Source organism: Vanessa cardui, chromosome Z (assembly GCF_905220365.1).
Source record: "Vanessa cardui chromosome Z, ilVanCard2.1, whole genome shotgun sequence".
In the NCBI taxonomy this organism is placed as follows: domain Eukaryota; kingdom Metazoa; phylum Arthropoda; class Insecta; order Lepidoptera; family Nymphalidae; genus Vanessa; species Vanessa cardui.
In genome coordinates, this window is record NC_061154.1 from 10,230,125 (window position 1) to 10,247,773 (window position 17,649).

The following is a 17,649-nucleotide window of genomic DNA, read 5'->3' on the forward strand; positions in this document are numbered from 1 at the left end:
AGTAAAGTAAATAGAAATAACAGATCTTACGTATTATTTCAAATGTTTGAGCATTATCTGTTGCAAAGCTTGTTTAACTTCTTAAAAATCTCTTTTCAAACACAAACTCAAATAAATTTATTCAATATAGAAGTATTACACTCTCTTATTGATGGTCAATTGAAACAGTACCACCGGTTCGGAAAAGAAAATACCCTGACCTGAGAAGAACCGTTGAAAAAAACTCAGCGGGTTTTTTTGTCTCATATATTATATAAACAATTTAATATGAAATGAAATAGCCAGGAGGCGATCGTTTCATTCGCAAGGTTTGCTATCAACAATAATCTTTGCGTTTTATTTCAAAGTACAATAGGAAAAACTAGGCTTAGTTGGACGAAAACTTGTCGACATTAAAGTTAAAAATCCCATGTAAATGTTTATAAAGTACATCATTTGTTTTATTTATGACGTATTCTCAATAAACATAAACACGCATCCTCCCTCTTCTTCTCTTTGGTCTCACAGTTAAATGAATGCTGAAGTGAAGGTGTTTTATAAAAAAAAATGTCTGATGAAGTCAAAGTCCCACACTTATGTCGACAGATTTTCAAAGACTTTTTTTAATTACTCCTTCTTATCCGACTTTTTAAGCCGATGTAGTACATTAATACCACACAAACCCTATTAGTACTACTTTACAAAGAGAAAACAACCCAAAGTAAAAATTGGCTTCTCTATGTAAAATAAAAGGACCAGTCAGCGATATGCACTCGACTAGACACAGACTTCACAAATTCACCGGATTACACTGTTCACCCAAACGAAACTTATTTTATGTAGCGTAGATTTTTTTAATACCATAATAAGTATTGTATCTTAAAGATTGTAACGGTATTTATTTTTATTTCTCATAAATCAATAGAGACCACCGAGTGGCTCGACTTTTGGAATCAGAATGATTACTTAAGAAGTGATTCTACGTATACCTATACCTGGGTAGGTATCGTAAGTGAAGATTGATAGCGTGATTCCTGTGCCAATACTTATATGTCACCGTAAGATTGCAAAATTCGTAAGATTACAATATGTCTCGTGACATTATTATAACTTCGATAGATTACAATATAGCGAAAAATAATACGTTAAATTGCAATAATATTTCACGGTTCACAATATTTGGACAGTTCAGATTCGTTAGATCACAATCTGACAAGATAGATTGTAATCTAACGAATTTCGTAGTCTTACGGTGATATAGGTATAAATATAATATGTACGTTTGATTTATTCCTGAACTTATAAATAAAGTTAGTTAATTTTCTTTAATTGCTGAATAGTATGTATTTATTATATAAATATAAAGATTTCTCTGCGGAGTGTAATCGTACGTTTATAAATAATTAAAAATCATGTGATATATATATACATCCTACAACCTTTTTGGCGTCATGCACGTGGTGCATCATTACCACGTCCCCAAGTTCCCCTTAATTTACTTAACATGTCTTAATGAATACTGTTTAATTTTTTGATTTCCAGGTCCTTGGGATACATTGTTTTCCGATATAAAAAAATTCCACGATATTCGTCTTTCAGTCATGCCCAAACACTTTTGAACCCCTAACCATGATGATACATTTAAGGTATCCTAGATATATTGATCATAATTTACCTATGGCATCGATTATTTAGCGTCCTCACAGGATGGACTGTATTTGGAAGTGCGACGTTGCCAGCTTTAGGTTTGTTGTCTTTTTCTTTTTCTATCGCTGTTCTGTTCAAACAGTTCAACGTTTATTTTGTTCCAATATTCGTAAGGCTTATACATATACGGATGTCCGATGTGTAAATACGAATCTTTTACTTTAACTTAACCCATGATTACGCCGACGACTGTTATCCAGATCTCACGGAGGATCAGCGAAAAACTTGAGCGATTTCAAATTTTTATATTAGATTCATATTTGGTTTGCACAAATATGATCTCGATGTCTCTCATTTTCACTCTTAGCACAAGTGGCTTTGCCCATAAAACTTCATCGGAATAATTATGACTTCTCTATCATATTACTTTGTTGTTGCATTTGTTATCGCCTGTGTTTTATTTTTCCTTTATGTCATAAAAATTTACCAAATTTCATATTTACGATAATAAAATGATAGTATTTATAATAAAATGAAATTACTGGGAACAGTGCTTTCATTTTAAAGTTGGTAGCATACAGCCACATAGTACCACCTAAAATAGTACTGTATGCTTCAAGATCACGATCTATCGGCTATTGTACAAGGTTCAATTTTGGGTCCCTTTCTATTTCTGGTATATATAAATGATCCTTTTTATGTTAAAGGTATTTGTGATATAGTGTTGTTTGCTGACGATACTTCACTGATTTTAGGGTTGACAAAAAAAACTGACTATGACGATGTGAACGGTGCATTATCACAGACACACAATTGGTTTACAGTAAATAATTTAGTTTTGATTGCTCAAAAAATAAAATGTGTAGTTTTTACCCTACCCAATGCTAGAAAGCATAATTATAAGATATCTATAAACGGTGACCGTCTTGATGTAGCCGATACTACGGTGTTCTCAGGAATAGAATTGGATTCCAAACTTTAGCGGAGTCCTCATTTATCATCCCTAACAGGAAGACTCAGCTCTGCAACATATGCGTTTAGAAAAGTTAGACAACTAACTGAGGTTGATACCGCTCGTCTAGTATATTTTGGTTTTTTTCACAGTATTTGTCATATGGCATATTACTTTGAGGTAATGCTGTAGGTATTTAATCTGTCTTTATTTTACAAAAGAGAGCAATCCGGTTTATTTATAATCTTGGAGCTAGATACTCTCTTCGGGATGTTTTTAAAAAAGTAGGAATACTCACTGTTGCGTCTCAGTATATTTACAACGATATTATGTATATTCACAGTAACATTGATCACTTTGATAAAATCAGTGATCATCATTGTTTGTGCACTAAAAGTAAGGATAAGCTTATAACACCAAGTTTCCGACTCCGCAAAGTCAATAAATCCTTCTTGGGGCAAGGTATCCGATTCTATAATAAAATTCGACAGAAATTTTTAACTTTGCCATTTCGTATTTTGGTAAAAAAGGCATATTATTCGAAACAAGATTGAATAGATGAAAAAAAGCGTGGAGGTATCTGTTGACTTCCAAGCTGAATATATTAATTTAAATAATTGTATTTAATTAACATGACTTTATATTTTTTAAGTGTTGAAAAAGAGTAACTACTGAGTTTTTTGCCGGTTCTTCTCCGTAGAATCTACTTTCCGAACCGGTGGTAGCTTCACTTAATTGTAAAATGACGATTCAAAAGTGCTTGTTAAAGCCTATTTGAATAAATTTTATTTTGATTTCTGTTTTTTTTTTGATTGAGCGTCCGTATGCAGCTATTAGGCGTCCGTATAAAGCTATTGGGCGTCCGTATACAGCTATTAGGCGTCCGTATACAGCTATTGGGCGTCCGTATACAGCTATTGGGCGTCCGTATACAGCTATTGGGCGTCCGTATACAGCTATTAGGCGTCCGTATACGCCGGTTAATAATATTATTATAAGCCGGTTTGTTTACACCGAATAATAATAAATAAAATTTTAACAAAAAGAAAAACCGACTTCAAACAAAACACTATTTTAAAACAAATGAATATGCACGAAAAACTAATAAAAATAATTGCGTATTCAACATATTTTTTAGAGTCTTCCTAAGTTAAATGAAATGAAAAATATTAGACTACTTAAAAGTCGATTAACGATTATATCATGTAGTTATAGTTATTGGTATATTTGGAACCGGTGTCAGCCACGCCCCAACAATCAAAAGAAAGAAGCGATACGAGCCCCTTGATTGATCCAGTATATTATTGTGTAAAAGGTAATTTGTAAAAAACATATTTGTCAAAGTATTCTCGTATTGTTTTTTGATAGATATACTGTAGGGTTTTATTGGCTGACACCGACTCCAAATATAACAATAATTATAACTACATGATATAATCGTTAATCGACTTTTAAGTAGTCTAATATTTTTCATTTCATTTAACTTAGGAAGACTCTAAAAAATATGTTGAATACGCAATTATTTTTATTACTTTTTCGTGCATATTCATTTGTTTTAAAATAGTGTTTTGTTTGAAGTCGGTTTTTCTTTTTGTTAAAATTTTATTTATTTTTTGATTTTAAGTGAAGCTGATGTTGACTAACTAATTTTTTTTAATATGGATAGATTAAACGTTCCGTTTATATGAGTCAGAAACTACTTCGAGGACAATTTCAAAGGAAACTTGCGAATAAAGCAAAAATAGACTTTCGAAAATGCGGATTTAATACGTCACGCGGCGTAAACTACAAGGATCCCTCGAAAGAGCTGTAATCGAACTCAGCAAAAAAACTTTGAAAAAGACCAACTATATTTCGTACATCACATGACATCACATCACATACACAAAATTTGATTAAAGATAGTAAGAAATTCTGCCCCATATCGCACCCTAACTGCGAGCCGTATAGGAGTTCCATCACTACATAGTATAAAACAAAGTCGCTTTCTCTGTCCCTATATCTTTAAATCTACGCAAGGGATTTTGATGCGGTTTTTTTTAAAAGATAGTGTGATTCAAGGGGAATGTTTGTGTATATAAAACATGAACAATAAAGTAAAGAAACACTGATAATTTTAGAAGTTTGCGATGTGATGTCGTATATAAACAAATTCTGTAGTATATTTAGTATCAGTATTGCACCCGTGCGAAGCCGGGGTGGTAGCTAGTTGATTATAATATTCGACTATGATAATTACATAAACATAACCACGTTACGGAAGGTGACTCAAATATCCAAATAACCCATAAATAAAAGATTCGACCGAGTATTGCTAACGTGCTCCTCAGAATTGTTCCGTTCCCTCCCGTTCCCTTAATTTGTCATGGATCCTGTGCTCAGAACCTGACCAAACTTTCACCAAACTACCCTTAAAGTATATCCTTTATAATAAAAAAAGAATTGTCAAAATTGGTTAACGTGATTTTCAGTTATTCACCTATTTGTCGCGCATATACATAATGCAAATTTAAGACTTATGTCGTTTTCACATGGATACCATCATCGGAAAAAAAAATAAAAAAAATGGGACCCCACGGGAAGCACTACCTTTCAAACAAAAAAAAAATTATCAAAATCGGTCCACCCAGTGAAAAGTTATAAGGTAACAAACATAAAAAAAAAAAAAAAAAAAAAAAAAAAAAAAATACAGACGAATTGATAACCTCCTCCTTTTGGAAGTCGGTTGAAAATACAGACGAATTTGATAACCTCCTCCTTTTGGAAGTCGGTTGAAAACTACCAATCACAGATAACAGAAGATTTAACAGTACAGATACCAATCACGATTGATATAGATGTTGTACAAACTTTCACCCCCTTTTATCTCCTTAGAGGATGATGTCGTAGATGGATATAAATATTAATTATTGTAATATATATAAAAAAAAACTTCCACGAAGTCCTCGGGGATTCATATATTCATTATTAATATATTTTATAAACATTACATGACTGATGTAAAACAAACAATAATCAAGCACCGAATAGGTATTATGTAACACGTAAGTAATGAGCGAGATGGCAACGTCGCAATTTTGGACGCCAAATACGCGAATCCGTAAGCAGGAATTCCCCTCGATATACAGTGTGCGATATACGCGCTGCGGCAGCGCCTCACCTGCGCGGTGATTTCTTCGAGAACTTTTCAATATTTTATTGCAACTATTTAGAGTGATTTTTAGCTTCCGTCGATTTTTGTACTACGGCTAGCTAGGATGAATAGGACCTCAATGCCACCGGCTAAAAAAGTGGCGTCCGGTATACGGACGCCAAAAGCAGGTGGACGCCAGTTTAAACGCATTTTCGCCTTCAGTGGACGGCCAATTGTTTGCGGGATAAATGTATCTAGGTTGTAGGATGTATATAGGTTGCCTTTATACAATGTACGAATAGGAATGTAATACGCAAATTTATTCGTTTTAATGAAATTATTTGATTAAAAGCTCTATATGAACGGCCTTTATACCTACTAGAGTATTACCATACAAGTTGAGATATTAAATATTTTATTTAATACATACAATATAGTCAATATCTTAAATTAAAGCGATAAATTAAAATAATTAAGTTCCGTAATAATAAAAATACATAAACGTTCTAATATATATTATGTCGGGAAAGAACCTCTATATCATCCTTAACAACATCATATTTGTTATTGTTATTGTGGGCGTTATCATAATTGAATCTGAAAACAAAACGGTACCTTGTTTTTTTTTCAGATTCAATCCTGATTAACAAGTTTAAAAAAATTAATCACTATATAATTAGATATTATTAATATTAAACAACAATCTACAGTCGAATAACGCGACTAAGAAGCCGATTTAACCCCACTAAACAACGTTTTCATTATTTAGCTCTCCCTATTTTTTTGACATAGATTGACCTTGAACCCGTTTTTTTTATTATTTTAGTGTTATCAATCTCGCCACAGACTACATAGCAACATTCCCGCCAAAAACTTCAAGATGGCGTCTTGACCCCGAGGCCTAACCTTTACTTGTATTTGTTGTGATGAAAGGATAAACAAAAAGGAAATTTAAATGATTTAGTATCGTTGTCTTTCTTCGTACTATTGTTAATAAAAGTAATTTTAATTTTATTCGGATTCCAAACATGTTATTAATTTTGATCCTCCGCACTCTCTTCTGATTGGCTGTCGTAGTCTGTGGATGGGTTTTAATGTATTGATTGAAAAAAGCTACGCATGCGCAAATTGATCTGTTTTAGCTTACATGAAATCAAGACATACTAGTGCTTGTTTTGACACTAGTATCACGTTTATTTTAATTTTTATATTGTGTTTAATTTTAAAAGTAATTAATATTTATTTTATTTATCCATTTTATCAGAACGTGTATAAAAGCAATAACTTATTAAGCATAGTTGTTTCAAAAATAGTAAGTTTATAAACTTATAAAAAGAATAATATAAATTTTTTAATTCATTCAAATTCGACTTTGCAATGGATCGAAGAGTCATGATACTAGCAACATTTACTAATAATACAGTATTTGATTCACAATAAAATTATAGTTTTATCATATAAAAATTACCATTAGGATTATTGTACATGTATACCTATCTCGCAATATATCTGGCAATATATTGATAAATTGTTACTGATTTCAGGCTTAGCCCTCCTTTAATATGAGATAAATATAAAGATGAAAGGAAGTACGTGAAGCTGCGCAGTTTGTAGTTGAGATGATCATACAAATACTATAATTTATAAGGTTTGTTTTTTTCACAATATAAATAACCACAATCAATTTCAATTTATTAAGTTTTATTACTCTCTAATTTTACTAATATATTTCTTCTTTCAAGGTTTGCTTCTTCATCTCCGGTCTGAAGTCCATTCTGTACGAGTTAGAAGTTATCACCTAATATTTCAAAGACTTTTCGTTTAGTAGAATATACGCATTCGAAAAAGGTTAGCTCTAAATAGGTCCTACATGTAAACTGGAGATATTATTATAATCTAATTATTATACTGCGTATTGTTATTAATTTAATGTAATTTATCGTAATATCTGTTACACTTTACTGATTATATAACTGTATAATACTTTATAGTCTTAGGTAGTAATACGTATTTATTACCTTTCGTGTATTACAAGGATTAATTCCAAAAACCAAGGAATAAACTAGTAATTGTCAAGTAATCGTCATCTTGTAATAGTAATAGTTATAATAGTTGTAAAAAACATAATAAAATAAAATGTTTCACATATATTGTTTCATTTAATCCAAGTTTAGATAATAGTCTAACAAAAAAACTACTAACATATTTTGACTTGACAATTATTCCGTCGTTTTTCAACTGACTTAAGAAAAGTGACTTTTATTTATCTTTGTTTTAATTAAGTTCATTTTATTACTAAAATAACCCAACTGAGAAAAAAGGTTTTAATGGTTAAATTAAAACGTTTTGTCTCGGTTAGGTTAGAAAATATAATGTAGCCTCTCTGTTTTTGTCATTTTCGGTTTCTGGTCCTAACCTATCTACGACGAGATTATTTTATTGACTATGACTACGCTTACTATCGAAAATTTGATACGATACTTTTTGTAAACACAATACACACAGGTGGTGCGATGTCTGAGCGAAATATTCATTAATGCCCACTTGAACCAGGTTAATGACATGGCTCCATATTTTAATACCCTAGTACTGCCAGATTAAATTAACTATTGTGTAATAAAGAATTAATAATTATTTAAACTTTTGTTCAGGTAGTAGAAACACTATTAATTTATTTAATGTATATAACTTTGTTTGTCCAATACGTTTTCAAGGCTTAGCCACAGACCTGAATGAAATTTATCACGAAGTAAATTTAAGGCTCAAGAAAGTAGATAGGCTACTTTTTAAGTGACGACTTGAGGGGGTAAATCAGGTTTGTGGGCTTTATCATTATTATCATTTTCGGAAATTTTGTTTTTCTCAGCCTTTAAGCTGGTGTAAACTACATACATTCACGGATATAAATCAAGTGAATGCAGTATGTGGTATGTGTTATTTATGTATGTAATATTTATGTGTAGTAATTATGTTGTGTCAGTCTCTTCTAATTGCATGAACTTTCTTACTATTCTACATGTGTTCAAAATAGCAGCCTTCTGTATTGGGATATAAAGGGACTCATTTAGATCTAATAATTTTAGGCTATGGAGGAGATGATTAGGGACAACACCCGTTGTGGAGATAACTATAGGGATGATGTACACTTTTTCTTGTTTCCAGATTCTTGTAACTTCTTCCTTGAGCTCATTATATTTATTTATTTTTTCAGCGATAGTTTTCTGTAGATTGTGTGTATTGGGTACTGCTATGTCTATAAGGTAAGTGACTTTATTTATTTTGTCCTGTAGAGTTATATCTGGTCTGTTATAGTGAATGGTCTTATCGGTAAGAATGCCTCGATCGTAATATATTTTGTGTGTGGCATTTTCTAAGATTGTTTGTGGAGTGTATTTGTAATATGGCGTTTTTGTGTTTTGTATAAGTTTGTGTTTGAGTGCTAGTTTTTGATTAACGATATTGCTTACTTGGTTATGTCTATGAGTGTAGTCTGTCTGTGTAAGGGTTATGCATGCTCCTGTTATGTGTTGTATGGTCTCTTGTTGGATATGACATTTACGGCATTTATCATTTGTGATAGTGGGATCTTTGATAATATATTTTTTGTAGTTTTTCGTGTTAATGATTTGGTCTTGGATTGCTATAATGAAACCTTCGGTTTCTGGGAAAAGGTTTCCTATTTTGAGCCATTGGTTTGATGCTATTGTATTTATGTGGGGCTGTTCTAAGTCATGTGGGTGGCGTCCGTGTAGTACCTACTTTTTCCAGTTTTCTAGTTTTTGCTTTTGAGGATAATCAATACAGTTATTCATATGATATCCTTGGTCACTTAAATTTAATGGGGTGTAGTTAATGTCATTTACAACTATTGCTTTATGTATATCACTAGTACGAGATTTTAAATGAAAGAATGTTTTTAGTGTATTAATTTGTTTTTGCCAGAGATTAAAGATATCTATCAATCCCCTTCCTCCATTTTGTCTCTTGAGTGTTAGGCGCTCTATTGCAGATTTAGGGTGGAGATTATTGTGTTTTGTTAGAATTGTGCGTGTGTTTCTTTCTATTTGTTCTATGTCAGTTTTAGTCCATTTTATAATTCCAAATGAGTATGTCAGTATAGGTATAGCATATGTATTAATGGCTTTTATAAGATTTTTTCCGGAGAGTTGAGTTTTACATATAACGTTTATTCGTCTTTTATATTCTATTGTAAGTGTATGTTTGATTGATGTATGATCGAGTCCTTTAAGTTGATTATAGCCTAAGTATTTATATAAATCTGTTGGTTCCATAGCTGTTATTGTATCAGAAGAAGTTATTGCGTAGTTACCCGGTTTTATTTTTCCTTTTATTATATGTATTGTTTTGCACTTATCTAATCCAAATTGCATGTTGATATCCGTGCTAAACTCTTTTGTTGCTTCTATTAGTTTTTTCATGTCTTTATCGCTCTTTGCATATAATTTTATGTCGTCCATATAAATCAGATGTGATATAATGGTTTCCTCTATACTTTTAAGAGAATATCCTACTCGGCAACTGTGTAATAGGTGCGATAAGGGGTTAAGGGCGAGGCAGAACCATAGAGGGCTCAAGGCATCACCTTGATAGATCTCATTCTTAATCTGTGTCTGTCGTGTAATGATAGTATTTTGGCCATAGTTAAGGTGTAGTGTTGTTTTCCAGTATGACATTATTTTACGCAAAAAGTCTATTATTTTTGGGTTTATCTTATATATTTCTAATATTTGAATTAACCAAGAATGTGGAATACTATCAAAAGCTTTCTGATAATCTATATAAGTACAATGCAGATTTCTATTTTTTGTGGCAGCATGTTTGTGTATTGTGGAATAAATAACTAATTGTTCCTTGCATCCCATATGGGCCCGCCTGCACCCCTTTTTTCTTCTGCTATTATATTGTGTTGTTCTATGTGTGTGTTAATTTTGTTTGTAATGGCTGATGTTAAGATTTTGTATATTGTAGGTAGGCATGTGATTGGTCTGTATTGGGAAGGTTGTGATGAGTGTTTGGTTTTTGGTAGCATGTAAGTTATTCCTATTGTCATGAATTTGGGTATTTTCTGTTGTCCTAATACGACATGTGTTAGATTTTTCGCTATGCATTTATGTAATGATGTTAATTTTTTGTACCAGAAGTTGTGTATCTTGTCAGTGCCTGGTGATTTCCAGTTGTGTAATTTTGCTGTTATGTTTGTTATATCTGTTTCGGTTACCTCTACAAATTCCATCTCTTCTATTATACTAAATTCTATTTTTTCGTCATTTATCCAAGATGCTTTTGAATTATGGCTTACCTGTTCTTCCCATATACCAGACCAAAATACTTCTAAATCTTGTTTAGTAGGTACGTCTGTGTTTCTGTCAGTTGCTGTGTTAGTGGGAGTATGAGGTTTTTGTAAATTTCTATAGAAGAGCTTTTCGTTCGTTGTAAAGATGGCGTTATCACTTCTTCGCTGTTGTGCTTTTTTGTATCTTCGGAGTCTATTAACTTTAAGAGCGAGTTTTTGTTTTAATGTGTCCAAATATTCTTCTGGCTTTCTATTATTTCTGTCATGTTTAGTGTGTATAATACAATTTTGGAATATTTCTTCTACTCTTTTTACTACTTTATTTGATCTATTATTATTGTAAATATACTGAGTTAGTCTACCACAGTCCGCTCTGAGTTTTTCGATATCTCTTTCGAGTCTTTGTTGCCACGGTGGTTTATTAGTTTGCTTAGTTTTTGTGCGTTGCATATTTTCTATTTGTTTAGGATTTAATTCTTCTGTTATTACTAATGCTGTACAGTATATGAGGGTATGTATGTCTATTAGCTGTGTATCTTCTGAAATAAATCTATTTAATATGTTTTGGTTAAATATTTGAATTAAATTGTAGAGTTGTGGGCTATATTTTATTTTAGGAAGTCGAGGACGTATTAGTGGATCCGTTCCTGAGTATTGCAATAAAGTTGTACTAAATTTATCATATATTTCTTGTATGTACGTTTCAGTAATCGGATTTTGTGCGTTTAAATTATTAACTTCGTTTTCTAATATTATCGTTACAGATTCAGTTTGTGTTGACATATCTGATGTGTGTGTGTTTTGTGTGTTTGGTAGTGTAAAAGATTCTGTTTGAGAGTGGAATTCTGAATGAGACGGATTTCGGGGTAATGGTGTAGTAACGTCGTGTTGTTGTAGCTGTATACGTGCTTCTTCTTTTAATCGGTTCAATTCATCTTCGGTTAGTAGTTTGTTTTTTACTATAGTTCTTCTCTGATAAGAAATTCGCTGTTCTGTGACAGTAATCCCTGGTTATTCTTGTTTAAAAAGTTCATGCATCTTCTGTCTATATGTGGTCATGTCAGTCTCTAAATTGGTAATATAGTAATATGTTCGCATGATAAATGAGTTTACCTCTTTGCTCCATCTCATGCGAACTCTCGGTTTTCCAGCCTTGGTGGACGCGGGCAAAAAGGCATTCGCGTCCCGCGCAACATTCAAAGCTGGTAAGTGTGGTTCTGTATTTAAGCTAATAGTGGAAGGTGATGACTGGACAGAGGGTGTGTATGATGAAGTGCTAGGACTATTATAAGGCTCTATTGGGCTACTTGTTCTGTCTGTCAGTATGTTAATTTCATCATCGGTAGCGGCTGTAGCATTAACGCCGTGAGCCCGCCTGTTCAACTCACGACGACCGGCTGTAGTGTGGAATTTATCGGGAGAAGCCCGCCTGCTCAACTCCTCACCGCTGACGGTCCGCATGCTGTCACACCCAGCGCCAGCTCCAGGTGTGCCCCGGCGATCGCCCCTGGGTAGCGGCCCTATACGTTTCTTCTTACTACGCGTCTCCATATTAAATGGGTTACCATTGCCACGTTTGCCACGCCAGTAATTAATTATCGTGTGTCCGCCCCCCACGTGATTAGATGGTCAATCAGGACGTGTGGTTGGGTTTCGGGGGGCTTATTATTATTATCATTATGAGTAGAGAGAGACAGGTAGAGATTTGTACAAGAAGACTTAGGCCACTAACTATACATCTTTTATTCTACCACAATAGTTTGTCTAGCTTATATGTAGTATTTTGGTTTAAAGGGTGTCAGGACCATGAAGTAACTAGTCGTACAAACTTTTCAATTAGACAAACGTGTCGCGCATTCTAAGAAATACCCTGCAGCTTACACTCGTATCTCGATAGATAGTATACATACAAGTATGAAATTGGCGAGGATGGAATTTTGTCTGTACACCTTGATTACTCTTCTTTAAACTAATTGAATAAATACGTAACTCGAAAGATTCAATTGTTACTAACCAATATGGTTATTTCATTTAGTATAGAGATTTATTTTAATTATTATACAAAAACATATACAACATGAAAAAATACAGCTAAGTATAAAATTAGTTAAAAGCTTAGATACAATCCTGTGAAGATGTCTTTTCCATCCATGAAGCAGAAAACAATATAGACAAAAGGTACGACGTAAAAAGGTAATTAATACCTGTCAAATGTCTCGAGAAAATCTGATATTCCTTTAGCTATATAGCGTCATGATGTAATATTATAAGCAGGTATATGTCTATACAAATGTTATATTATTTTTATTAACATAAGTATTCATAACATTAAATGTTTGAATATACAAATATGAACTAAAACTAGATACTGTACAAATCTTAACTGCGTGGAATGGGGGCAAGAATGCTAACAGCATTTCCTAGTCGAATCGCAATTCCGATCCTCTGGGAAAAAAAACGAACCAGCCCTCTTGTCACCAATGGAGTGTTTTGTTTGAAGTTTTTTGCACCACTACTCTAAAGGCTAAGCGTTTCGACAACCAATGGAACAAAAAAGTAATTTGACAAATAATCGTATCATGATCGACTTAGAAAACGTCAGTTATTTGCCTAATTCGTTCTAATTCTAAGACTAATTATTTATTTAGTTAAGACTTATAAATTTTTTTTAATTGTTGTTTTATTTATATGTGAAATTTTCTGTCACAAGAATGCAGTCTGACGATCTTACCATACTGCATATTGATTTATGAGAGATGTAAAATGATTAATGGGCATGCGCAAGCTATCGGTCTCTATATTAAGCCGTTCTGGAAGGGCGGTTGCAGGGCGTGGCTGTATCGATTAACATTATAGTCCTTGTATTAAATACTAATATACAAGAACAAATAAACAACAACTATTTCTAAATAAAGTTAAGAAGTAAGTAATTAAACTAAGAAAAACGATTTCAGGCATTAATTTTACTCTTGCTTAAAGTCGGATAAAGACTTTATATCTTGTAAGAATTGTAAAATCCAAATTCACTTATGTAAGTGGTCCTCGTTCACATCAATATTTAAAGATGGAGACAATAGGATAAAAAAATCGGGAAAAAAGACAGATTAAATTATCCTTAAACCAACTTAGTTAAAGTTCGCGTGTAAACCATCTTGATTCCATGCAATGTTAATAATAAAAATAAATAATCCACTGTCAAACCCATCATCATCGTCATCATTTGCTCACGTTGAAGTTATGTGCACTAATAGATTATCTTAAAATACTACGTTTATTCAAGACTTTAGGTAGCTCTTTGTTGTACATTTATTTCACCCCTTAGAGTAGAATATCTCTCATTTTTTATCTTACTCTCTTACTTATTTTTATTTGAACTTAAAAAATAACTAACATCCATACTAAATTTCAACATTTATTTTACCCACTTTGGGGTAGAAGATCCTGAAACACTTAAATGCGTATCTACTTATTCTTAATTAGTATTCCAAAAATAAAGTATTACATTTCACTGAAAAATGACCGATTTCCATACAAACTGTCAACCTCTATTTCATCCCTTAGGGGGGTTAATTTTCCAAAAAATATTTAATACAATCCTACTCACTAAATTTCATGTTCCTAATTTAATAGTGTAGAAAGGATAAGAATATTATATCTATAATAACCCATTTTAATCTAATTTCATATATAATCGAGCAACTTCATATTTGACCATTCAAATTTTCATGATAGTTCAAATGAAATACGCGAATTTCATTATAATATTTATAAAATTTATTTAATACACGTATCTATAAGGCGAATTCCCATAACATTTCAATATTTTCAATTCGATGAACTTAGATGGGAAATGAATTTTCCCAGAATTGCGCTACCAGTTATTACATTGCTACAGGCTTGATGCAAAAAATACAAATATCTGTTTTTTAATTTATCCATATCAGTAATTATGAGTGACTATTAATTTTATGTAATAATATACTACTACATTTATCTAACAATTTCGTGTATGTTAAGTTTTATAAAAAAAAATATGTATTTATAAAAACATAATTAGTAATTAATACTTTAACAATACTGTTTACATTAAGTGTTTTATTATTTAAGATTTTATATACCCAGTTCATTATCTTCTATCTTCAAATCACTAATTTATATGTCTTAATGCTAACCGTACTTTATTAAAAACTTTAGCTGCTGTTGATATAAGAAACTATAGGAATACTTAAAATTTCACTTACTTACATTTGTTGTATTTTAATACATAACAAGTTACATCAGTTCGTTTTTGTATTTGTACAATTGTTTTATTTTAGTACATTATAGATACTTACATATGTATATATATGCCCTTTGTTAAGGGCCTTTTACATACATGTAAAGATATATTTATATTTATTAATTTGGTTTCTTTTTTTTTGCTTTTTTTTGTGCCAAAAGGCATAGATTATCTCGCAATATTACGTGAGAAGGTTTTTTTATAAATTTTACGGGTAGTGTAATAATAATCATCCAGTTACCAAAAATAATAAGAATATATTATTTTTGGTAACTGGATGACCTCACAATTGAGATTAAAAACAGAAATACTTGTTAAAATCTTGTTCAGATTATTTTTTATGGGTGTCCAATGAGTGCAATTTCATAAATTATCCATACATATACAAGAAAAAGAATCGGACCTAACATAGAGCCTTGTAGCACTCCATAAATAAATACTACTCCAAACTTACTTTTAAAATAATTAATTTTAACTACCTATACTTTGTCGTCTTAATAGAATTGAAATATTTCTAAGGCTTCTTAACTTCTCTAGAAGTAGAAATGTGCGAAGAGAAGTGATGTGGCTAATGATATCAAAAGCTTTTTAAGACGATGGTGGAATGTGTTTACCGTGTACATATAAATATATTCTATGTAAATTTAACTAAATTTAATTATAAAAAATAGGTCCTGTTTTACTGTACAAATCGCCAAAATGCCTTGAAATAAGTAGTGAGTGTCAAACTATTCTAATCTGCTGCAAAAAAGATATTTTCCAATATTTTCGGCTATAAAGGCGATACAGATATGGGTCAATTATTTTTACCATATTTGGTCTGGTTAGAAGGAGTAAGCTGGTAAGTGTGTAGCAATCCCAAGAAAAAAAAAGATAGTCAGTTAGATTATTTTTATTAATCTAGTTTTTTGTGTTAAGTTTAAAATAAAGGTTTTAATTTTTTTTTAAATAACTATTACTGTCACTAAAGATCAAAAGCTTTGTTTCTTTTTTACAGTAAAATTATACTAAATTAGTAAATAATTAGTATCACCAGCTTTTTATACAACTGCTAGAATATGAAAAAATATCCTTTTAAAATTTATTTAACCATTTTTATCCATAATTAGTGTTACTGTATTTTAAGTTTTCGCTGAGACTCATTTGAACTTCTATAGTTGTTGACGTGACTTAGCAGTTCGCAGTTTTAATAATGATGAAGCGTGTTTATATTATTAAATTCAGGAATCTTTATTGCAGATAATTTCGTATATTTTACATTAAGCTCACTTTCTTAATTGCTTCAGCTCATCTCTTAAGATTTTTAGGCTCTTTTGCTGTGTCGGAGATTGATCAGAAAATATTTTTATATTTAATGGTAACTTATCTTCGTTGCGCAAAAGTAGTTTCACATATTCTGATGAACTATAACATGCCTTAATTCGGCGGTTCTTTCCCGGCATGTATTTACCTATTCTATAGACTCTAATGGGCTTCGGAATGTTTTTACTTACCAATGAAGTAATACTTAATATATCAGCTTCATCTTTCAATAGCCTTTCATTTGCACCTCGATAGTTTTGCTCCAACAAGCCCGCAAATATAATATTATTCGCCCTATTATTGCATTCTTGAACTTCTTTGCAGACTCGTTCATTCAAGCATACATGTTCTTTGGGTTGGGAGGTTGAAGATGGAGGTGTACTTTTAAGGATATCATTTACTTTTATGGATTTGGATTCAAGAGTTTTAATTCTTTTATCCTCCTGAGTGCTTTGTTTTTCTACGGGTTTCTCGATAATCTTTATATCTTTTTGTTCATCTTTGTTGTTATGTGTAGATCCTATTAATTCACTAGCTTGTTGAACATTATCATGGATCATGTTCACAGTTTGTCCATTAGAAGACTTAATCTTGGTTATTTGTGTTTGAACCTCATTTACACTTTCTTGCATTTTATTCAATATTTGCTCGTTAGATCCAACATACTTTTCCAATAATAAGCCGATTCGGATCAACTCTGACCGAATTTCTTTGACTTCATTGATGCATCCGCAGGACACACTTGATGTTTGTTTTCTTTTTCTAAAAATGAGCTGCGGATCAATGGCAGCCACTAAGTTTATTTTAGATAGGTCGGGTTGTGAACCACCGCTATATCCAGAAGCTTCTACAGTCGAACGCGGTGACGATCGTCCTACACTCATAACAGCAAAAGAGTTCAACTTCATTCAAACAAAATTAAAGTTTTGCGAGAGGCAAGCTGTTATTACAAAGCTGAGTTAAACAGCTTACGGCGGAAACGGCAAGTAAAAGAGCTACAAAATAGCCATTGTCTTGCTTACACGGGGGTGAGGTACTTCATA

General features: G+C 32.0%; 1 long non-coding RNA gene across 1 annotated transcript; it reads left to right on the plus strand.

Moving 5' to 3' along the window:
* Nucleotides 1-6,882: 6,882 nt before the first annotated feature.
* On the plus strand, nucleotides 6,883-7,826 carry LOC124543365. Its single transcript, XR_006967454.1, has 3 exons — nucleotides 6,883-7,023; nucleotides 7,256-7,359; nucleotides 7,454-7,826. It is a non-coding gene; the product is annotated as an uncharacterized LOC124543365 (long non-coding RNA).
* Nucleotides 7,827-17,649: the final 9,823 nt, after the last annotated feature.